We start from the raw sequence: 26255 nt of genomic DNA, 5'->3' as shown, positions 1-26255 counted from the left end.
GCATAATTCATCAGTGGTCCCTCCCTTGATGACTTTTATGATATTTAGGTATGTTTTACTCGTATGTATGTATTGTATTTTCTGTATTTTGTTAAATGTGTGTATTATCTTGTTAGCATCATTATGTTTATTGTTATTATGCAGTGCTATGCTTTGCTTATAATTAGACATTATAAATCTATTAGGAAAATAAATAAATATGTAAAAGTGAAATATTTGGCTGTTCCTGTCTTCAATACTTTTAATAAAACAAAGTAGTTAGTACATAGAATTGTATTTAGAGATAGCATTTACTGAATTTTCAGCTTTTCTCAGCAGCATATGGAGTGGAAAATATTGAAATACAGTAATAAAATTTCACATTTCGCAGATACTTGTAAGTAAATCTTCGTACCTCGGATATATCTTGTTTGACATGTTAACCAGACATTATGGATATGATTTTATATTCGGATATTTAGCACAGAGTGAAGAAAGTTTTTGGCTTGTTACCAAATCAGGTGAGGAAAAGTTGTAACAGTTGCATGGTGGCATCATAAATAATGTAAATCCGGCCAATGAACTGATGTAACTATTGTTTTATGCCGTATGTTTTAATTTCTTAGCAATTTTCTATCTAAAACTTTTATCCGTTTGAAAATGTAACTGGTACAATCTTTCTTCCTTGCACACTTGTATTTGAAGACAATTCATTCAGTTTGCGTGAGTATTAGAGGTATAGTCTTTTCCGTAATTGTTTATGTCTACCCAGATTATAAAATTCGTAAAATGTACTTTTTTACAGTTGCCAGGAATAGGCAAAATTCTTGTGATGCACGAACTCTCACAAATTATGTTATTGAATGTAATAATTTGAAATTAAATATTTACTATCTCTGTTTTTGTACAAATCGGTCGGAAAAAAATGTTGAAATAGTATTAAATATATTTTTAAAAACGTTTAAAAAAAATAAGAAACGGCTCAATTGGGAAAAAAATGTTCCTATATACTGGGCGTCGTGCGAGGAAGTGCACAAAAAGGTTTATTGCCCGGAAACGTACTACTTTCTAGTCGAGTCTTTAAATTTTTTTAAAAAAGTGAGTTTTTATATAATAAGAACTTTACAAAGCTTGATACGGTGATGTCTACATCTAATACTTATAAAGCCATACTAGTTTTTAGTTACCAGTGCGAATCAAGCTTTTTTGTGATGCATAACTACTGCGCCTATGACTTTTTTTGAATACTTATGAATTATTTGTTAAAGCAACATATTTATGAAATAAAAGAGTATGGTCATAGATTTTGGACTAAATTACATAATGAATATTGCACTTTATTTCGCAACAATTTTTCAAAGTTTCCATTAACAGTTTAAAATATAGAAATAACTACACATGAACGAGAATGATATTAAAAAATAATAGCAAATGAGCATAAATTAAACATGAAACAATATTTAAGCATTGTTTAATGTTGTTTGGTAGAATCGAATAAAACAAAACAACAGAAAGCTTTGAATGTTACCTTAGAATGTTGGTTTTCTAAATGTCCGTCATCAGGTTTTCAATAGAACTACACTTTTTGTTATTTAAAAATGATTATTTCTGAATTTATTTGTTACACAATTTTTAAGGGTTCCTCTTATGGTTTTATTTATTCGTGCTACAGAAAATGTTTCTTTTATTTTTTTTATATTTATGTTTATTTATTATTATTTTTATTTGTCAACCTTGTTCACATTTAGTTGTCATTTTGTGTAAATTAATAGGTACCTTTTTAAACTCTATTTCTTATTGTAAAAATGCAATTATTTTTATCCAATTTATTCCAAAATTTATGACTAATATGGAACTTTGATGTTCTTTTTGTTACCTTATCAAAGTAACCATAAACATTGTAAAAAAGTCAGAAGTTGCGCTTCACGAAAGGATCTGACCTTTGCTACGCCAACGACATTGATAATTGAAATGCAGAATTACTGTCATAGTTTTGTAATTATTAAATGGAAGGTAACATCTGCAAATATCGTAGGAAACTTTAGTTGTCACTATTATTTATTTTTTTTTTAACATTGAAAATGTTTAAGTGCAACGCTAGATTTTAGGAAACTACGTAGAACCTAACAATCTTTCAATGTGTAAGAAATGTTCGGTAGCGACCGCTAAATCAGGGATGGTTCGATCGGAGCAAGTTTGGTGTCATTGTGTAGGTTGGTCTTTCTAGCGTCGAATAGGAATGGTCCGGGCGAACCACGATGGCAGTGGGTAGGAAAATGGTGATGTTTATATTTTGGTTATTTTTATAAGATGCTGCCAGTGTTTAAGTGAGTTATAAGTAACTTTTCTAAGACACGTAGACATGTCGTTGGTAAATTTGTATATGGGGACGGCAAATCAATATATTCAAAGTAGTGATGGGCATAATCGACCAATTTTGATAATCGAGTTATCGGTAATCGAGTACTTCTAATAATCGAGTGATCACTCGAGATACGAGATATTGGTCGTTTTCATCCCAGCGGCGCACAAATATGTTTGTATTAGTCATATATTACTTATAAGCGTAGCTAAAAAAAAAAAAAAGCTCACGCACTTCAAAACCTAACCACTTTTTCGGTTTTTTTCTAAAAAAAAAAGGTTACGCAATCAGTGACTATTTGCAGTATGCACTAACATTTTGGGGTGCAACCGTAGGGTAATAATCACTCGAGTGGTGGGAGTAAACATCTCGAGATATCTCGAGTGATCTCAATAATCGAGTACCACTCGATTTTTCACTCGAAATCTCCCATCACTAATTCAAAGGCTAAACGGGAAAAATTTGTAATAAGTAATTAGTAATATGTTGATATGTTGATAAAGGTGTACATTTTAGGGACTACAGCGCAGCGTTTCGACGGTTTTCAGAATTGCTTTGTGATTCTGGGTGCAATACGGGGTGGTATCTTTTGTCGTTTTGGAGTTACAAGACGATACTTACTTTTCGGTAAAATTGACATAAATATAGTCTTATGACTCTCTTTTTACACTAATCTTAAAATGGTTTCAGTATTCTACAGGCACTTTTGGAAATACAGCAGTGTTTGTATAAGTAGGCACATAAATAAATGTTTTATTGTAGCTACGATAACTACATCCATTTTCAATATGTCAGAAGTTTGCTTGGTGGCGAATTTGGTATTTTTTGTTTTATTTTGGTACGAGGAAAACCTCCTTAAATTGTGAGCACTTTTTCGTGGGACATTTCATATAATACATAATTCTAAAAAATATGTATCCTTGAATATAAATGTAGTATCTATTTATTAATTTTACCATTATTGTATTAAATTATAAAAAAGCCCAATTCATTACGTATTAGCGCATTATAGAAATACTGATACTGTTGTAGGTATAAATAATAATAATAATAATAATAATAATGATGAATAATAGGTACATAAACTTAATCACATAATTATTTTAAATACTTGTTAGCTAATGTTATGTAATTGTTATAATTAACTCGGAGGTCTATTATCCTTGTTTAATCGTCCTAAATTCTTTTTTGTTTTAATTATTCCACTACACGGACTGCGGCATGTCATTAGTGTTCCCAAAAACAAAACAAAATTAAAAGACAATTACTCATGCATTCACACCCACTAGCAACAACGTCATACGACGCCGGTAATTTCTCAGCTTCTTAGAAGAATGGAAAATAAAACCACGTGATAAATCAAGAGCGTGTCTATACGTGTTGCGAACAGAAAATAATTGTAAAGGGGCGAAACGCGAAAATAACGGTATAATTCGCTTTTGTGTTAACCAGCTGGGTACAACAAGGAAGTCCTAATGGAACACATGTTGCGTTTGTACTCTTTGAAAGAGAAAGTTTGATGTAGACGTAACATATCCAGCTCCACAGAGGCATGTATTGGACTGTTGTGGGTTATATTTGTCGTTAAAAAACGTCGATGCATATTTTTTCGAAGCCGATGCAAAGAGTATCTGTTAATTAGCTAATTTTAAAACAATGACTAGGCCAGTATTGTCTGAAATGCTTTTTGTGGTCTTTTCGCGGTCTTTTGTGTATTATACCTTTATTTTAAAATTTACTGTGATTTAAAGAGAAATAAACAATACAAATAGGTAATATAAAAAATATATGACAAGATGCAATATGCTGATTACTGTAGGTATTATCTATATGAAAATTTCTATTGCATTATTTTTATTAGATGGTTTCGAACTTATTAGTTCTCATCAGTTTGCTGTAGATGAATCGAGCGATGAACGCTTTAGCTATTTGGAGGTTTATCGACTGACATGTTTAAAGTATGGTTGAGATATATAATCTATGGTATATTGACGACAACTGATAAGTTCGAACTTTGTTTATATTTGATGATTCAATTGACGAATGATCTCAAATGATTGCTAGATATTGCTGGTGTAATTGAATGCTGGACGGGATGTGTAGCCCGTATGGTCGTTGTATATCTTAATAATTTTTGTGAAATTTATTTCGCCTAGTTATAGATAGTTTGCTTGTAGATACTAAGAATCGCTTGATTTGTAGCTGTACCTTTCTTCTCCATAAAGCAGCTATTACTTTATTTAATTGAAATACATATATGTAGGTGATTTAATTTTGTGTGAAGTTAAATACTGAAATGTTTGCCGAAATTCCATAAAAATCGACAATAATTTCGATAGTAGTAGTATAAAGTTGTCTTCTTTCGGCAATAAAAAAGCAAGCAAGGCTTTTAAATTTTTTGAATCATCGATTTTCTTACATTTTGCTTTACGGGTACGTTCAGTTTAAATTGGAAACCAGATATATGTGTACACATAAAAAAATATTGAAAATAGTTACATTTTGTAGTAAGAATAAGAATATTCTCAAATTCCTGATTCAGTTTTTTAATTTATGTAACTGCATTTATAAATATAAATATTATATTTCACTTAAGGATTTCATGGCATGGCTTGATCATGACAGTCAAGCTATTCAATTTCAACTCATTAAAAAAATACACATCCAATAACAGGATTATGTTACGTGTATTATTAAAATAAAAAGAAAGAAAGAGAGAAAGGAGAAAGGAATTAAAAGATAGAGAAGAGAGTAAGTCTACAAATAACACAAACATTCAGAACAAAATCAAATTATATGAAAAACGATATGAAGGAGACATGGCTAATTAAGTAATTCTTTATAGTAATACCGAACTTAATTTCAGAAAAATAAACACTGGCAAATTTCCTTTAAATAACAACGAAATCCACTAATGGTAACGAAATATGTTTAGCCCTTACAACTAAGTTCAGAAAAATGCCTTCATGTCTTTTCAAACTATTCTGCAGTTTTCATAGTTCATTTTGGCATAAATTTATCTTGTCATCTGTGAGTACGAATTGAAAAACTTTTTTTTTCAAATGTGATGACCCATATTAATTGTTGTGGGTGAATGTAAAATTGAATGCACTTTCAACTGATATAATACTTATATTTAACAGTTTTCCGGGAAAATCAGGTTCTTTTCTAAAGTTAGAAAAAATAGCGATGTAACAGCGTGAAGAAGGCCTTGCAATTGTATTAATACAACGTCCATACATAGGATTTTACAAAAGCACAGTACAGCGCGTCCTTATCGCATCCTATTACACCAAGAGTAACTCTACCTAAAATTAACCAAGGAATACAAAAATGCAATAATATACAGGTTGTTCCATTTAAAATAACGAGTTATGAAATTGAATCTACTCGAAATGATGTCTCGTCGAATCTTTATGACCACTATTGCTACTATTTTTCTCATTTTAGTTTGTTAATTGTGTTTGTGTTTGTCGCTTTATATATATTACACGAAAATTTGATCCTTAGTTTCATCTATGACGGATTGTATAATTTTTATTTATACTTATAATTCTTTCTTTGAAAAATGTGATATGCATTATATTATAAAATTCTGGCAAAGAAAACACCTACTCAGGTGGAATATATCGCGGAACAAGTAAAAGTTAACTCTTATTAGACCACATTTATTCCACTTGGAACTATCCCGCTGACATAATTCATCACTTTACACGGTTAATATGACCCATTCCGAGCCAACTTGCAGCCGCAATAGACGTAATAGATGACTCTTAGTGCTCTAATTTGCACACTAGTGTACTCGTCGGGCGTTTTTCCGAAAAATTAAATTGGATGAACGGGCGGGCGAAGGCGCGTCTCGAGAGCGCTGTTATGTAAAAGCCGGCGCATAACTCAAAAGTGCCCATAATAATTGTTCGCTTAACCCGACCATGCACATCCTCCAAATTAAAACTAGTTACCATATAAAGCCGATCGTAAATATGAGCTCGCCCGCCTGAATTTTTATTAATTTTCCGCGAGGTTTCTGCAAATTACGTGGGATAGGAGCTGAGCCATGGGGAGTACGGGAATAATTAAAAAATGACTCATAATCACGTACATGCTGACCTTACAAAGCGAGATTTAGACTAATTTTCAGTGCTTTTTTGTCATAGAGGTTTCCTATTGCGGGCATTATGATGCAAAAGTACTACTTTGTAGTGCAGCGAGCTTAAAAAGTTGCATTTGATGGTTTAAACTTTAAATTCGTATCTTGCGAAGACCTCAGAATTAGTAAAACCAAAGTATCTTGTAGCTTCTGCTTGCATTGGGTATATGGAATTATACAGGGTGTTCGGAAATTACGTGTAAAGCGAAAGATCACAGACTCCTTGACTTAAAATAAGTAGATTCAGACCAACTATTTTTCAAAATTGCTCCGTTTAGCGGCTAGAGGTTGTAAAGATAATTTCCCTTTTCTTCAAATGAGGCAAAAATTCAATATGGCGTCCATAACAAAAACAGAAGCTTAGCCATATTTTTAGAGTTACGTTCATAGTGACAGCAAAAATCGATTGCTCACATCATTTTATGTCAAAGTACACATGTTTGCCCTAAAATTTAGAAAAACTATTGAAGTACGATGAAGAAAAAGAAATGTCATAAAACCGGTTTCTTTCGAGTATCTTCGGAATTTTCTAAATTTAAAAACGAATCCGTGATTGGCATAAAATTCTGTAAATTTTTTTCATTTAACCATTTCTTTATCTCTTAAAATAAGAAAGATGCCTGTTTTGGGCGATTAAAAAGTTGTAACCCTGCATTTTTGGTGAGAAAAATTCATGAAATTCGAACAAATATTGGGAAACAGAACAATTTTGAGCTACTTATGTTGATAATTGCTCAAAATCTGTTTGATTGCCTAACATAACACAACACATATAACTTTCATAAATTTTTCATTTAATTTATTTATTCGCCTCATTGTATTCCACTTTCCTGATTGATATAATTGGTATAATTATCGGTATATTATTGGTATATTATCAGCGTTGCTAAAAATTTGGCTATCTGAATATATTCGTTATCGATAGCACAAAAATTTATTTACTTACATATTACATTTGAAAATTATAAAAAGTTGGACATATATGTACATACATGTACCTATAATGGCTATAACGTACCTATGTAAATGAATCAGCAAGGTAATATTCAGAGAAACAATTTAACTGTATTTTAAATAATCTGAAATTAGGTCGATTTGACGAACTATAACAATCTTATATTTATATTGAAAATATAGGTATATACATTTTTTAAATAGGCAATAAAATTAACAATTCAAAAGAGCAAATAATAAATATATTATCCAAGAAATAAATGTTAGCCCAGATTGAACTGATTTATTTCGAATGTATATCGTTTAAATTTTAATCAGTATCAATTAATTTCCCGTTAAACCTTGTAATATTTTGAATGATTTACAATTGTATAAGAAATATCTCTATGATTAAAGATAATTATAAATAATATTATGTTGTTCGTAAGGAGCAGTCATAATTTACTCTAATCTCATTTATTAATCGTTATTTATTGGAGCTACATGATGGGCTATAACTCATTAACATTACACTAACCTTATTTGTGTAGTGAGCGAAGTAAATTATTTACTGTTCTGAGTACATTGATAAAATCCACGTTATATTTTTATGAATGTACACATTTCGATATAAAACAAAAAATGTAAGCGGCTCGTATAACTATTGGCGTGTAATCATTATCTTCATAAAAATTATTTCGTCAGAAATTATTAGTGGTATATTTGGGAAATCAACTCATTATTTATATTAATGTTGGCCAGCTTCTTTATTATAAATTGACAGTTGAACAAAAAAAAGCGATGACGTAGTCATACTCGTGGTGGGGGAATACGTTGAAATTATAACAGACCTCGTACAACAAATCGCATGTATGGTACACTGGTAATAGATGGCTGTGGTACGAGCCACTGTTACATATGACTCTATAATACGATGGTGAGAGACAAATCAAATGATAGTAGTTTTGGAGATATCCAAACCCAAAGACTGAACTGTCTTTGCATAGTGGGTGCTATGAGAAGCAGTTCAATTTGAGCCACGGAAACTAATCTGAATTAGGCAGAAAAGAAGAAATAGAGGCATATAGGTTGAATGTGCGAGCGAATGATATGTAAGACAATCAAAAGTAATTCCCCTGCTCGAAATCGAAAATATGCCTCTATATGAGCTTTCAGAAACTCTACAACACTCAGTTATACTGGGACTGTAATGTAGAAATAGTGTTAATTTGGAATACTAAAATTGGGTCAAGCATTTCCGCTTTTTCGGTTGAACGAAAGAAATATGTCTCTTGAAAGCAATTCAACTGCATTTCAAGCTGTAGAGAGGTGTATTGAGATTTGTTTGCAGGCAACAACATCAAAAAAGGATACAAATGTAAAAAAAATCATTACCTATTTCGTTAGTCGAACAGCAATAAAGGATTTGGTGACATAGAATCAAAACTGGCTGGAACTGCACCCATTGTCTTAACTACACTAAAATAAGGTAATACTCAAATGGGTACCAGGGTATGAAAGAACATTGGACATATATCCTACCAAGAAGGAAACTATAGTAATTTTTAAGGATTCAGTACGTACCTTGGAAATATTAAAAGCATTGAAGTATGACATCATAACTCGGTGGATGGAAGTAGAACACCAGTCTGCCAGAACGCAGCAAGAAGATGTTTAGAAATACTTGAATGAATCAAATTAAGGAGGTTATGGGATTGCTAGCTGGTCACTGTAATCTGGTTACTAACCTCTGCAGAAAGGAAGATGAAACAGTATTCCATATAATCTTCGAAGGTGTAGCACTGACTTGGCATGTGTTGAAAATGTATCCTCCTGTAACACAAAACGTAACTTTAGTGAAGAGGTTTCTAACTCTGACGAAAGAACAAACCTCTTCATTGGAAGCAGAATACAATCAACCAAATACATTTAATTATTTCACAGTACCATTGTTTTCAGAAGGATTTTTTGGTTGTTTAGTCACAAAGTGGGAACTGGGAATTTACTGTATGAAATTGCGGGGAACATCACCTCGACAAAACTTTGTTTGGCATATTTGTTACCGAGAAAACTTTCAAGATGGATTAATTTAAATGGAAAGTTTCGACAACTAATTCAGAATTTAATACCGCGTAACTTTAATAGTTTATTCTAAAAACAGCGTTGTTCTGGAACAATTTAACTGTAATATTTACATCAGCGTTTGGAGTGGTCGAGAGTGATTATAATAATATTCTCAAGAGTTCAGCTGTTAACCGCTCAGACGTCCTCAGCCGCTCGATAGTATTACCGCAACTATGCGTTGAGGTACTGGTGAAAATATATTTTCCAAAGAGTGCACAGTATAATTAAATAAAGCCGTCACTGAAACGGCCTCAGTCTGCTTAACTTGTATGAGCAGATCGTTAACGAAGTGTGAACTTTATAGGCAGACGTAGCAGCAGTATCCTGAGGCAAAAAAAAGTGAAAACACGATGGTTAAAAACATTTATTCACAATTAGGTTAAGTTTATTGTATCGAGTTATTTCTGAAGGTTGGGAACTGACTGACTCAAGACATGCAAGCATAGATGTTAACGTCTTCAGCGTACAAAAATATCTCACAATTTAGTATACTGTTAAGGTCGTTAGTGCAAAATGTAACATATCGCATACTCTTAGGTAGAAACGAGGAAACGAACGAAATAATGGCACTACAACTCATTATTGTCTCACCCGGTAGCATATCATTAATATGGGGGATTAATCCTGGATTCTTGCGGGTATTCCGGGCGAACGGCATGGGAAAGATGTATTAGAATTCACAGGACGACGATCAGATGCGAAATTAGTTTGTAGTAGGTCCCAAATGAGCCGGAGTGCAAATTCCTGCTATTCCCGCGTAAATGGCGCGGCATTTGGCTCTCGTGGTCTCTCGTCGTTTGCTGTGTGTATATGTGTTCATGTTCATTAATTACCGGGTGTCACAACAAAGATGGCCGCTACCCACACTGGCAAACAGAGAGGTGACGTTTAAAAATGATATGCGCCCGCGGCCAGATGCAGGACGATGGGCGCCCAAGTGACGCTCCGGCCTGTCTTTCGGTCCGCGTGTCAAGAGGTAATTAGTTTTTGGGCGCGATTATGCCGGCCAAACGGACCGGAGAGATGTTATCCACGTGGGGTGAGAACTTTTTTTAGGGCGATTGTGGTTGTCGTCGGCGAGGACCCTTCGAAAGGTTTGAGAGCTCTTAAAATTACTGCTGCGATTTTTATTAGCAGTTATATACGTTTAAATAAAAAGTCTAGTTGCTGTCTAGTGTCTTCAAAGGGCCAAAAATTTTTACTTATTTATTTATTTATTTATTTTTTTGAAGTCCCGTAAAGTAATAAGGTAACATTGTACCAAGGGAAAATTTAATTTATCTAAATTAGTTTATTTTCATCCAAAGAAGCTACACTGAAAAAAGGATTTATGTGGACTAAATAAATAACTTTTGCCATGAATTCTAGTTTTGGATATTGCTTAGCATATATAGTGTGAAATGTAACTAATAATAAGTTCATAGTTTTGTAATAAATCTTATGTGAATGTTAATTTATTTTTACTGTAATATTACATTTCGCCCCTCTATATTATTAATCTACATATTTTAAGATGTAGATGACATAATATTATTAGAAATATATCTTAGCTTAATGTGAACTAACAGTTTTTCAGTGAAAATAGGTTATTTTAATATTAATAAATCAATGGTTTATAAAAAGTGAATTGTTTTTTACACTAATATTGGACGTATTTCTTTCTTGCTTAGCCTCAAAATTATGTACTTTCTCAAATTTAATTAAACTGATAATTAGATGACATATCTATAAGTTTATAATTAAATTTGAAAAGGTACATAATGTTGAGACCTACTAATAGAAAAGCACATAAGAGTATATACGATACTTTTATTCTAACATCTTATATCTGCTAAAAATTAATTTTAAGACTTAAATATATCGTTCAAAACTACTTGTCATAGTTGTTGACAATGATTAAAAATAATTTTCTTATTTTTAAATTGGGTTTTATTTTAAATTCATGAAACTACAACAGCAACACTATGTCCTTATCTAAAACTTTATTTCATTTAAATCCATTTTAATTAGGAGCAAACGGAACACATCACTGTGTAAGTATATGCACATGTTATATTATATGATCTAAGAACAACAAGAAACACTACCTTTTGATATAGTCCATACTAGCCTACTGAACTACACAATACACTACAGGCACCTTGCATACATAGCCGCCATGACTGTCAGGGGAGAATACAACTTGGTCACGTGATTGGAGTAATTTTTAAATAATATTTTTTTAATATTGAACTGATAATAGTTTTAAATTATATAAATATTTAACTTTTATAACCAGCTGGTTCACATTTAAGAAATTATATATTTGGAATAATTTTCCTTTAAAGTTTAATTCTAACGTTTGATAGGCCAATATAAAATAATATTTATTAAATAAAAACGAATATAAAGTATTCTTAATTTATTCTTTGAATTCGCCTAAAATTCTAAAATCAGAAATGGTTATATTAAATCTAATTTGTTAATTATAGACAAACCTGTTGTAAACTGTTTCTTTTTTAAATTCAAACAAATCAAATGACTTGTATTGAATTGGTTTATCTTAATGTAACTAGCATAAATGTAAATTGACTACATTCAAAACAACCGATGGCTTTAATAGAAAGTAATTGTTTTTTCAGTGTACCTTTGAAGTATTGCCTATTCGTTTACACGGTCTGTATTAAGAACATTGTGTTTTTCGCAGAAACAAAGTTTTGCACGTTTTAACAGAAGTACTATTTGTGTAAAATGAAGTTTTACGTTCTAATACAAGATATGTACCGTGGAAAATCTAATGTTAAAGATTTGTCATACAATGTCACTGATAGAAATAGGTGCTAGNGTGTAAAATGAAGTTTTACATTCTAATACAAGACGTATATTTACCGTGAAAAATCTAATGTTAGGGATTTGTCATACAATGTCACTGATAGAAATAGGTGCTAGCGCCTCTATCCAAAAACTAAGAACACTGAATTATTAAGTATTCTATTCCATTGTACCAAATTTCAATGCGAAAAATTGGGAAATATACGGTTACAATTTGAAATAAAAGTCGATATATGATCCATATAAAAAATGGTCTAGTGTTCATTTTTGCAAAATCCTATATACAGGCTGTTACAAATTCGTTTCTCACTACAGGGATCTCGGAAACGGTAAGAGATACTTACGAAGTAGCTTACATGGGGGCAAAGTTGCTTAATCAGGCTACCAACATTATGCATCTAAAAAATCAAGGCTAATATGATTAGTTTTCGAAATATTTGGGAAAAAAACGAAATTTTGGAAATCCGTTTTTGTTTAATTTCAACCTTGTTTGAGGTGATATTGAAAAAATAACACTTTCTCATGACATTATTAAATGTAACGTTTTGTCTCTCCAGGGCCATCATTGACTTCATATTTTTAAATATGACTGGAAATTTTATTACATTTTTTGAAAGCTTTAATGACCCCCAATACTGTAATGCCTGCTGCTACTTCGTTTACCGTTTCCGAAGTCCCTGTAGTGAGAAGCGAATTTGTAACAGCCTGTATAAGTGGATTCGCAATTGACAATTATGTCCTATTTACGAGTTTAGTCATAAATAAGGAAAACCAAAAAACTAAATTTTTCTAAAGTCTGTCATTTCCTGCAAAAAAGCAGTAGCATTTTATATGTTGAGTTGTTTTTCTAATTACATATTCTGATTCTGTAGGATTTTTTACAATAGTAACTACAGTATGTCTGATTAAATTATCGTAATATCAAAGAGACGCTTGTTCAAAGTACAAATCGAGTCAAATTCTATTCGATTTCGAAGTATCTCAGAAACTGGTAAAATTAGGAAAAAAGATAAAGACAGATTTTCGAGCTTGATTTCTGTCAAGTATTATATTTGATACATACGTATTCCAACTGCATTACAAAAGTCCATGAAGCTTACATTTTTTTTATAAGTATCTCAATCCGGTTTTCCAATTGCAAAATGAGAGTTAGTGAAAGGTCAGTGGGCAGTTTTACTTTGTAGCTATATAATAATCCTAGCAAAGGAATTTCTGAATGAATTTCGTTCAGAATAACATATTTTAAGGTTTGCTGACCGACCTCGAAATTCTTATATTTTTTCAAGTCTTTTCTTTTTGTTCAGTATACGACTTCTGAATAAAATGCAAAATCTACCTGGTATTTCTCGTTTTGCATAATTTAGGCAGCTGCTTTATACGTTTGTATTTAAAATTCTGTTTCAAATATGTTCAAATGTTATTTTTTATTACAAATTAGGACAATTTTTCCGTTTTTCTAAAGAAATAGAGATTCTTAATTAATACCTTGCCATTCTTTATGAACTAAGTAAATTAAAGTTCTTGTAAGTATGTAACTTATTAAAAGGTATACCTACTAATTATAAATTATCAATATTTTTAAGGAGTAAGTTCTATTCTGTTGTAAGTAGAAACATTTATTATTTGCTATAGCTTTTTATAAGGTAACATTAATTCATTGAATATTTAAGGTCAGCTAATGCTTGAGCGTAAGTCAATATTAAAACACGCCCACCCATACATACATATCCATATCATGCATATAACACATTTTCAAATAATCACGTTGTAAAGCTTCAATTTGGGCACATTTTACGGTTTCTTAATCCTATATTAAAGGTATTTCGGTGTTCCTCCTTTGTTATAAATTCAATACACTGACAATCTACATTTGCGTCACATTTAGGTGTACGTATATAGACCAATAAATCGATATGTTGACTTGTATCACTACACTAAGTACTCCTTATTTCCGTTGGAGCGGATTTGGTATTATCCGCGAAATCAATTTAAATATCCGCGTTTTTGTGCTAGCTGTTCATTTCAGGGCTTAATGTAAATGCCACAACGTCGCCGCGCCACATTTCTATTCCACAGAGGGCCTAATATGATTTCGAATCGCCACGGGGTCAGGTTGAATAAATTTCGAATGGAGGGGACGAGTTACGCTCTCGAAAAGGGTTCCCTTACTAGGTCAATGCCTTTGCTGGCCCCTTGCCGTGCCGGTGAGCCAAGGAGTTGCCGAAAGTATGCGCCGTCCATCGCTTTTTCGGTGCTATGGGGGTAAAAGGGAAAAGTTAACTTGTACCCTCCCGAATAAAATTACAGTTGAATCGAAATTTTCTCCGAAAACGAAACATTTAATGTATTATTACGGATGCTCACATACCTGCTCGATTTACTAATTAGGTTCTGTTAATTTAGTCATTTTTGTTATACCTTTACACGTCTTGTACAACATTTCAGCGTTTATTCGATTTGGTCGAATGGAACTTTCAAACAGTTAATTGAAATGAAGAAGAATCATGACAAAATGAAGAAAGGCAATGTTTAAATGAAGAAAAGTTTACGATAAATGAATATTAACCAACAAGAATTAAAAAATAGAATGAAAAATAGTTTACGTATCTATAATTACGGATAAACTGAAAGATTTCGAAGAACCTGTTGAAGAGGCAATCACACAAATTATAAGTGAGATGCAAGACAAAGTCCATGACATCCAAGAGGGTATAATTAAGTTATGAGTTGCGAATACCGGTAAGGAAATTTACGCAGTTGTCCACAAAAGAAGTTGTTAAGGGCTGACGGTAGTTCTCTCCCATCCCCAAGATTTAAGCCACCAACCTTTGATGGATAAATGTAAGCACGTACCTAACTTAAAACCAATTTAAGGCCGCCACCATAGCGAATAACTTGTCCGAGGAACATAAAGTAACATCAGTAATAGTTACTTTGCAAGGTGAGGCTGTGGAGGTTTTAAAAACGATAGCTGACGATTAACAAAAAGATTTTCAAGTACTAAAGGCTGCTCTAGAAATGAGAAATGGCGAGGTACATCTGCAACATGACCACCAGGCACAACGAAAAGGTAAAAAACAACGCTTCGAAAAATAAAACACTTCGAGGCAGATAGAGCGCGGATGGTGACATTCACCTACTGTTGCACCAAGATCAAGATTCTGACATCATTCATTGAAATTAGGTTATGCGTAAGAATTTTTCCGAAACTTTGACGCAGGCGCTAGAAATAAAAACAGACCAACAAGCATGTAGAGGTGGTCAGAGCAAGACAAGGCGACTTAGATTTCAGACGGATGCACTCTGAAGAGTTAAGGGGAATGTTGGATATTTCGCGAACAGACGAAGACCCATCCGGTGTTAGAATTGTGAAGCCAAGTTATTTTAGGAATCGATACCTTATGGTCGCATGCAACCCAGACCAGCGAAGGCTTCACGAGAAGAGAACTAGTTATGAGAAGATGGAACTCGATGTCAATATTCAGACACTGAATATCCAATTATTAAAATTAGAGCAAGAACTGGAAATTGAGAAGGAAGCAGTGGCTGAGACAGGCTAGAATACTTTGGAATTACCGTTTTGGTAATCTCTTGATTACAAGTTTCTGAAGAAATTGACTGCAGAGTAAGAAAGAGTTACATGTCGAAGGGTTGTATTCGAATACAGACAGATACCTCTTGAAAAATCTGACATTATGAGAAGCGCAACTGATGACAACACCGTTAACTGGAAGAAGCACGGTGTTTATGTTCCCATTTATGTTTTGGCATTATCATTGATATATTTATTTCATGTCAATACAATCATTGGATTAAGAGAATTTGTAAAGGAACATCTAAATCCAAAAGAAGTTGTTTCATGTAAACTACTTTTGTGGAATTTGAGAAATTGTTTGTATGAACCTAATGTGGACCACCAAAGAATCTGTTTGAAATTTCTTTATATTTACACGTTTCAGTATTCTTCATAATCGATGTCTTGTCTTTAACTAAACTTTCTTGAACATATTTTAATTTTTATTCCAAACATACAATGGCATGCAATATCGCAATATATGGTTAACAACTTCGAATTGAACAAGTATACAAACTTAGAAGCTAAGTTCATTACAACAAGGCTGATGAATAATAGATTTCCAGCTATGCTGATTTTCCACTGCATCAGTATCAGACAGGCTGCACTTATTAACTACATATTTTGAATAATTACCTTTATTTTTGAATAAAACCTTTTTTTGGGAAGGCTATTCATCCAAGGATGAAGTGGCTATTCATCCAAGTATGAAGTGGCTTTGCTAACTAGAATTATTAGGTTATCAGAATAATTGTTGAAAAGTAGCTTTGAATTCATTAATACATCTGGATAGTTCACGTAATCCTAGCAATTGGAAAAATTATTGACTTTAATACTTTAATATGCCGAAATATCCGAAATATTCATAAGCGTGTTATTGATGACATAGATATAGATTTTGGTATCTATGTCGTTACCAGTTACTTTTAATATTCACTTTCTGAAATAATTTAACAGTAATTTACGTGCACCTATTACACAATTCGGCACTCGGAGGCAACGATGTTTCATAATTTGTAGCCAATATTCTCATAATTTTTGCTTAACCTCGATCCGCATCAGCATGGGTATTACTTTTGTAAATACCATTTAACTGAGTTTGTGTGCTAAATTAATCGGCTGTGAAATTTTAATAGAGCTGAATAAACAGTGGTAAACATAAGGAGCGTCTGTAAAAATACCGGTATGAAAATATTTATGCGGCATCTAGATTTAAAGAAAATAACTTTTAAGCGCTGATAAATGATGTCCATGAGATTCATTTTAAAGGATCTGGTTTGTATAAAATCGATTGATTGCGTTATATGGATATTATACACTTTAATTGTGTGGAAATTAAATTTAATATTTCGCTGTTAACATCTTTTATGGACATAGTGTATTTATTAACAATAATGTTATCAATGTCTATTGAAAAAAATAGCTATTATTTCCACCTATATTGGTTATTTTAGTGCCATATAGGTTATTAAGTTACTATACAAAGTAATTTTATATTAAGCTATGTAGTGTTAGAAATAACTAATGATCTAGTATGCAATTTACATAAAATTTATTTGAGTGGTCTTCTTAATAAAAATATGTTAGCTGTATTAAAAAAATGCGTTATTTTGAATTATCGGTTTAAATGCATAAAACGAAATCGACTTTTTGCTGTAATTTTAATAAGATTTTGTCATTTTATGACAAGTATTTCTTTACATTTTTTTTTATATACACTGCTACTCCAAAACATTTGGCAAAAATTTGGCAACATGGCGTTGTCCCTGGGGCGAACACAACTAAAAGACCTAGAACTCACCAGCACTTCCGGTTATACCGGAAGTTGACACCAACTTCGTTATTTTAAATGGGGCACCCTATATATTAATGCATTTTCGGATTCTACGTGAAATTTGAGGGTCACTTTATTAAATATTCCCTATTCCTAGGAGTTATAGAATTTGAGATATTAATATTTAAAGACAACATTTGACAGATGCAAGGGTCCGCGGAGATGCTAGTAACTCTTTTCAGGGGCGTGATATCAAGTGAATTTTTGGTACCTGTAAAGGGCATAGGTAACACTAAATTATGGTATAACAACAAATTAAAACATTTAATACTAGGTGTTTCATTTTGAAAACTTCAAATAGCTATAACTTTTTCAACTTAAATGGAACACCCTGTATTTTTTTACTCTGTCGTATGCAGAATAAAATTTCCTTTCACGCCATATAAGCTTTGTTAGGGTTACCGTTACGACATTTAGAGATGTCTGTAATTTTCTGTTTTTCTCGTATCAGACCTGTTGTCAAATTGGCCATGACCAGAAAAACTCCAAAAACAATTGAAATAATATGACATTTGTCAAGTTCGTTGTCAAATTATTGTTGTGTCTGAATAGTTTTTGCCGTTGGCTTAAAGCTATTCGAAAATTATATGTAGTTTTCCTTGCCTCTCTCTACTACAATCATTTAAGTAGGTTCACTGATGTGTTACTTTACCTACTGTTTATTTTTAGACATTCTTTCATCTAGATTATACAATGAAAAAACCAAGCGTAGCATAGTAAATATTTTCTGCGGCAGTTTCTGTACATATTTGATAATCCAATACATTTAGGGCTATATAAAAATTGGCTGACGTAATCTAGATGTAATTATATCATAAATTATCTTGGACTGGTTCATAAAGCAGTAACTTTATGTTGCTGGAAACTATTCGTATGTTATAAACACAATAATTCAAGGTATTTTTTTAATGGAACAGAAAAGGTGCGTGAAATATAAATAGTGTAATGATATCTTGAATAATATTTTCTGAATTATTACAGTTATGAAGAAACCAAGAAAATTTTGGAAATGCCTGGCAATAGTTTTTATTCTGAATGAAAAAATTGATTAGATACGGTCAATTACAGAAACCATATTTGATTAATTACGGTAAAGAGTTGTCGCTTTCTCTACGTTATAATTTTTACGATAGTAATAGAATTCAGTTTTTGTTATATAATTTTTAATTGGCATGGCATCGTTCACTTAGGTGTCTGTTCATGATTGAAATAAATTGTCGTCTAGAATTGTGTGATTTTAAGTGCTTATGCAACATATTATCTGTTGTTGCAAGGCAATAAAAAAAGACAATTATCCAACTCGTTCTTTTGTTACTAATTCAGAGAACGAGTGGCACCACTACACCGAATTAAATAATGGCATGGGGTAATTCAACTCATTAATTGCAATCTCGGAAAAAAACAAAAGCAAAAGTTGTCCAATGTGTCGAGTCACTGTAACCAAGTTGCCCGGCGAAGGCTTGCGTCTGGGACGACAACCTGTTCCAAAAACCAACCACTGACCGCTGTTACTACCCGGTTCTTCAGGCTAGCCTGAAATCACATTATACGTTGTGCAAAAGAGCTGGCGAAAGTGCGCAAATCTCATCGGTGATAAGGAGGCGGTTGCAGTTGCATTAAATATGATTTTCAGTCAGGCTGAGGTAATATGGTACACGTTCAGTATGGAAAATTAATTTGTTTCCTAATAATTGCTTGCTAATGTACATCGATGCTTTAGTACGAAAACATGCTATCTCGGATTTCGGTTGGAAAACATGCTAACTCAGATCTTTAAGTAAAAACATGCTATTTCAGTGTGACTGAGTTGGCACATTGAATTATTGAAACCGTGCATTTATAGTAAACTTATATAATATATTTTTAAAAAAGTAAGGAATATTTATGTTCAGGTTTATTTTATTTGTTTCATTCAACATTTTTCAATTAATTTTATTAACTTTCTGTTATAAACGACAAAATTGTTAATTAAAATAATATACAGTAGGTATGCTGCAACACTTACATTACTCGTCGTTTTTTGAAATGACAATTTAAAAATATAGTGTATACCTTAATATATAAAAATGTTTGTTATTACTAAAAATTATTCGATTTTTTTCATACAAGTTTGCTTTGATATAAAAATTAATAGCGCACTCTTACCTGATTTATGGTCACTACACTTACTTTTGTTAATAGAGTTAACATAATAACCAGAATATAAATATAATNTGATTCCATGTGGATGTTTGCCCACATGATGCCTCGTAGATGTTCATCTATGAGATGCCCCATAGAGGTTTGATTATGGGATGATTGGTGTGTTTCTATGTAAATGTTTGGCCACATAATAATTTGCATGAATAGAAGGTACCTTCTTGTTATGATTGCTTTATGCTTTTTACTCTTCTAAACTATTGTATTTAACTCCTGTATCTTTATGCTTACTGATGCGAAAGTTTTGCATATTTTTTAATGAACTAATTTTTATTGATATTCATTAGGCTTCTGAATCCAGTTTTGACCTGATTGAGGACAATCAGGAACATCAGGATGGCCGACTGTAAGCGGTACAAGACTAACGTTTGGAATTTCAACATAGCCGGCCAGCCTTAGACGACTTTGTTTGGGTTATAAGTAATGAATAGGCGCTATTTCAATATAAACATTGTGATTTGGAAGCGGACAGAATACTCTTGAGACAGACATTCATTAATATACTGTTAACATGTTAATACGCTGTGAATTACTCTTCACCTATTATATTACCAGTTTTTACTTTAATTGTTTAGTATTTAATTTTCTTACATAATGTATAAAGTTGAATGATATGTATACATATCGATGCGACGAGCGCATTATGATTTGCACGTACACATTTCCGCGGTTCCCCATGCACACATGTATATCATCAGCACATCATAAAGTACCGGTAATAAAAGTGTCGCATGCCTGCATTTCATTTCCAAAGTCTATGCAAGACGCGGCTACCTTGTTTTTATTGAGGTGCAGGAAGAACGATTCGGGCCCGGAGTTTGGGGCCTAGCCTGATCCACTATATAATTATTTTTATTGCAGTCTCCTTAGGCATACAAAATTATTTTCAGAATAAATTGTGTATCCCAGATTTTGCGAAAAAAAGAAGTGTATCAAGAGTAGCGACTATAAATCAGATAAAAGTACGCTATTAATTTTGATATCAAAGCAAACTTGTACGAAAAAAATCGAATAATTTTTAGAAATAAAAAACATTTTTATATATTAAGGTATACACTATTTTTTTTTATTATTTGTTATTTCAAAAAACCGTCGAGTAATGTACGTGTTGCAGCAAATTTTCGAAACGTTAGCAAAATGTTTGCTTTTATTCATAAAAAGTCATTTTTCTTGAAAACGGTTGACTTTAGAGCAATGAACCAAGAGAACTCTTATTGTAAATTCATTGGCGCTTTAGAATTTACTGTCAAAAGTCAATTTTTCCAGTGGCGTAAAATTTAGGGGGGAAAAAACCCTTACGATACCTTAAAATCTCCACCAGTGGCACGTCCAATGAATTCGAGAAGGGTGCGAAAAAGTAGCTATTAATAGTGGTAATGTGTGTACAAAAGCTCGGTCTTGTAGTTCAAACGATTCCTAAGATATTGGCGAAAAATTAAAAAAAAATTTTGACACCGTGTATCTCGAAAACGAAAACCCAGAGAGAAAAATGGAAGAGAAAAAAAATGTTTCTTTTTTCAAGAGGAATTTACAGTTTTCTGTTGCGACACTTATTTAGGAACACCCTGTATAAGTTTATTATAAATGCACGGTTTCAATAATTCAATGTGCCAACTTAAATTTCTAGTCACACTGAGATAGCATGTTTTTACCTAAAGATCTGAGTTAGCATGTTCTCCAAGCTTAATTTGAGATAGCATGTTTTCCAACTGAAATCTCATGTTTTCCAACCGAAATCTGAGATAGTTAGCATGTTTTCGTACTAAAGAGTCGACATAATGTTATGTAGGATGCTTGAAAGTCATTTTGCATTTTTGCAGTTACTATGCATGTGTTTTTTTCTTAGTGCTTGGAGAGATTTATTTTTATTTTTGGCATGTATATTTCATTATATCTTTAACATATCTCGATATTTTTATATCAAAGGGTACTTTCTATCAATTTCATGATGAGAATTTAGGACATTTTTTAGAATTTCAATGGTTTTGAATGTTTGGAAAAAAAATGTAATAAATATACTCGTGATATTTTTTATGTATTACAATTCTTTTGATTTTTCCATTGTATAGCATGCATTGTCGAAATAGCATAAAGCAACATTATGATGTAAATTAATTCGTGTATTCATATCGATTCTGACGTCAAATTTCGCGTAATTGATAAACATATTCCAGGACATGCTTAAGGTAGTACCCAGTTTATGTTCTTACAACGTCGCGTCGGTCTCATATCAGCAAACTTGATGAAGGAAAACTTTTTAAGAGGTGCGAATTAAGCCAAGCCTCCCGCGAGATATTCTAGTCAACATGGCATTGCCTTGAGCTCGTTAAATTTGTTTAAACCTCCACTGGCGTCGTCAGCAGGATGCAGTACGTCCTAATTAAGGAGGATTAAATAGGAGAACGTTAAAATAACCCAGTCAAAAATAAATAATTCCACTAGTATCCTTTAAAATAGTCGGAGTTAAAATTGTGTAATAGAAGCTCTCTTACTTCTTAAAGTCGGTAAGGTTAGTTTTGGCCTAACATTGATCAGTGTCAATGATGTACCAACTGATCAGTTTGAACAGACACTAAGAACATTGATCTACAAAATTGAGAACGCTATTCTTTGATATTGAGTGCTAATAACGTAAATTAAATAAACATAATCTTTGCAGTGATGCCTTTATACTTAATAATCTTTTCTTCCAAAGACTTCGCTTATAAACACTGAATAGTCTAGGCATTTTATTTGTGTCTTTGTTCTAAATAGGAACGTTCATCCCTTTGCGTTCTTTTAATTTATCTGCATCTTCTATACCGAATTTTATTGCTTTTCTTAGTTTTCCTTTCCTTAATTTATTTCATAAAGTCAACAAAAAAAACAACAGAACATCTATTAAAATTCTTCTAAAGCACCATCATATTATCTATGACAGTCAAAAAAAACAAACATGTTGCATGTTGCAGTAACAGAAGTTGTTACAAAATAGAAAGATGGCTTTTTTGATTTATAACACGGAAGAAGATACTCAAATTATTTAAATGATAAACGCATTGAAGGAGGGATATATTTTAAGTTATTAATATTAACGACAGAACATTTTTATATTTTAAACCCACACGGGATTATATTATTAAACGGAGTCTGAATTTGCTTCAATGTGTTCAGATTTGACTTTCTGGTTACTGGTGAGAGAAGTTGATTTATTAAGCTGCCCGACGAGTTTGTCTAATTAACTGTATGTTTTGTGAAGTGTGTGAATTGGTTAACAAATATATCACTGCTGTTATTTAAGAACATGCTTAACGCATAGTTTCAAAGAACATACAGAAATGAAAAATTGTCATGAAAAATTAAAATGTATGCCAAAAATGTATGCACATGTTTTAAAGACAACTTGTTGTACTTTCTTAAGTCACCTTTGATTATTTGTATTGAAACAATTGCCATAAGAATGGCTTAATCAAGTCAATACTAGGAAAGATTATTACGTGTGGAGTAATTTCTATAAATTTTGTATCCATGGGTCTTTATGTAGAAAAAAATTAGTGTATTATTCTCGGAAAAGTGAAAAGCGAAAAGTAAACCATAACTTTAGCTATGTCATTTCAGAAATGCAAAAATTCAATAAAACTCCGAAAATAAAAGTAGGCAGGCCTATAAATTATATCTTAGTAAATTTTATTTCAGCTTTCGGTCTTAGCTTGGCTTCTAGGCTTCCGTGTCAGTTGTTGAGGAATATCGGCAAATAAATTCTCAGCAAGAATGTTTATGTTTCCAATGCCAAGTATTTTCTGATGACGGGAAATGGCAAGAAATCTAAACTAACATGACAGCCAGCCTTCAATTTTCTATATTTTGTGAAGTAAAAATGTTACGTAACGTTTTTTGAACTTGAGTTTTCAGTTTTTTCAAAATATTAGCAGATATTCCTCAAATGCATGGAAATAATGTTTTGCCCTCAAATCTATGAGAGGTATTTTTTATTTAACCAACTTTGCATTTTAAGGTAATTATTAAGAAAATAATTTCCCAGCATGTGGTTTCCAAATGCATAGAAAAGATAAGCATGATATAATTTTTCTGCAGTCACGTAACGAATTGTTTTACTTGTAGGGTTTTTGTACACTTTTGTTTCTAATTTAAAAGTGGTTTAAGATTTTCCAAACTACTAATTCTAAACTAATTACCTGACATCTCGCGCCCCCGATTTTTATCCCACGGTCCCGAAAGAGTAATGTTTGCATTAAAAGTTAAATGAGTTGGGGGATGGAAAACAGCAACAGAATGGCGATTCCAGATAAAATTCCGCGAATCCGAATGCCCGACTGCAACTTGCAACTTGGAGTAAGTATTTCGCAATCCCATTGTTGTCTGGTTACCGTGAAAGGCCATCGGAGCTCGCCGAACGCCGCCGAACCGGCGACATCACTGAGGCTATAGATTTCCGAATCCTTGTTGTGTGAAATTGGATTTTGTCATTTTAATTATAATTTTATCTGTTACGTATGCTCTCTTAATTAACATTGTACCAAATTTGATTTATTGTTCGAGGCTCATTGTTCGCTCCCGCAGGCAGAAAACTGCACAGCGGCCATAATTCCCTAGTTGCGACATTGTGCGGGTATTTCGTCATGTTTGAGAAAGGTCTGCTTTCTATATAAAACCCACCTTATCGATTTTATTGGCATAATAAATAACAAATAATAGACGGATTTTTGTGCGGTAAATGGATATACCTACGCACAAACGTTGTTGAATAACCATACTTAATTGTTTCGGTACATACCTACAATATCGTATAAAGTAACATTAAGTAATAATTATAATGTTATATTTATGGTACACTGAATTAATATATATTTTTTTATTTTCAGGTAAGGCACACAAACAGTTGGAAATCAGGATTGACCTTTGTTTAGGTGGTTTTCCTTAAACAACTTGTAAGGGTTAGTTTTCTTAATAATTAGTAAGTTATTAAATTAAGCCACTTGTTACTAACGTCTATTCACTATTCAGACAGTTATAAAGTCACTTTATCGCCGATGGGCCTTAACAGGGCAATAAACTTGCATTTAACACACGAAGAACTTGTTCACAACACCAGATAAAGTACACCTTTATTCACACCGTAAATAATCTTGCCTATTACTACTTACAAAAATGAATATATTAAGATAGTATTTAGTTGCGTATGTAAGTGCATTTTACTAACAAATTTTATATAGCCCAGTGTAAAATGCGTCGCATATACAGGGTGTAAATGGACAAAAAGTTGTATATTACAGGGGCGTAAGATTAACAGTTTTCAAAATACAGCGAGTATTCATATTGGCGCTTACCCTGCTAATGCACACCACGTGTACATGCGGCAGACTTGTCCTACGGAAAAAATGTAAACATATATTGTGAAACATTTAGTTCAAGACAATTATTGTTTTCCGGTTTTTAAATAAATAAAATAAAATGTATCGATTTTGTGGTACGAATATAGTGTTGTGCTTAAAATTTAGCTCGAATTTTAGTAAATCTTAAAGCAGGAACTTAAGTTTTAATTAAATTACGTATTTGAAAAATATATAATTACAATAACAAAGGTTTACGTCGTCCAAATAATCATAAGTATTAAAAATAACGAAAAAATAATTTAAGTACTTATCAAAAAGCAAAAGTCGGTAATTTTTAACACCTCAAGAAAAGGAAATAGTGGTACGCAAGAAACACTCCGACACGGTTGAATCCAGATACCAACTGAATTGCGTATTGGTGATTGCTGGACACGTTAGTACCTCGTGTTAATAAACCGCCGAGCCGTTGTCACATTGCTCGATGTGAAATTTATCGAATTTTAAATTTATTACAACGCTAATTATTTTTTATTAAGCATTCATTATTTTTTAAAACTAGTATTTTATGGTATTCTATGTACGCAGTGATATTCCTTAATTAATGGAACTTTTGTACATGAAGATAGAGATTTTGATTTTTTTTTTTCTCGGAAATGGTTGAGTTTAGGACACATGTCATGTAAGGTTTTTTTGTTTATTTTAATGTATTCTATCGTTTGTTAAAATTACGGCAGTCAAATTTCTAACACCCAGTATTTTCAAATAAGTAAGAGCGTGTAGAAATCAGGTTAAGCGGGTTGATGTTTTCAAAAACTGCTTGAAATACAACTTTTTCTAAGATTGACTATTTGACTTGATTTCAATCGGTTGAAGAAACAGAAATGTAATATTATATCGATCTTTCGAAAAATATCCAAGAAAAAGGTTGAAATTGTATACCTATACCTGTATATATA

At 32.3% G+C, this 26255-nt stretch overlaps 1 protein-coding gene across 15 annotated transcripts in view; it reads left to right on the top strand.

Annotated features, from left to right (window-relative positions):
* The window catches only part of LOC108904398 (muscleblind-like protein 1), a 771591-nt gene that overhangs the window by 241373 nt on the left and 503963 nt on the right, over window positions 1-26255 (top strand). The window contains exon 1 of one of the 15 annotated variants that reach the window (XM_018706931.2): window positions 24869-24900. The exons of the other annotated variants lie outside the window; for them this stretch is intronic. The gene's annotated coding sequence lies outside the window, so the exon portion shown is untranslated. Of the gene's footprint in view, window positions 1-24868; window positions 24901-26255 lie in introns of those variants that run through there. 15 annotated transcript variants of the gene reach the window in all.

The sequence above is a fragment of the Anoplophora glabripennis genome, unplaced genomic scaffold (assembly GCF_000390285.2).
Source record: "Anoplophora glabripennis isolate ALB-LARVAE unplaced genomic scaffold, Agla_2.0 scaffold91, whole genome shotgun sequence".
Taxonomy (NCBI): domain Eukaryota; kingdom Metazoa; phylum Arthropoda; class Insecta; order Coleoptera; family Cerambycidae; genus Anoplophora; species Anoplophora glabripennis.
The sequence above is the reverse complement of the archived record's forward strand: the minus strand, read 5'-3'. Positions and strand labels throughout refer to the sequence as shown.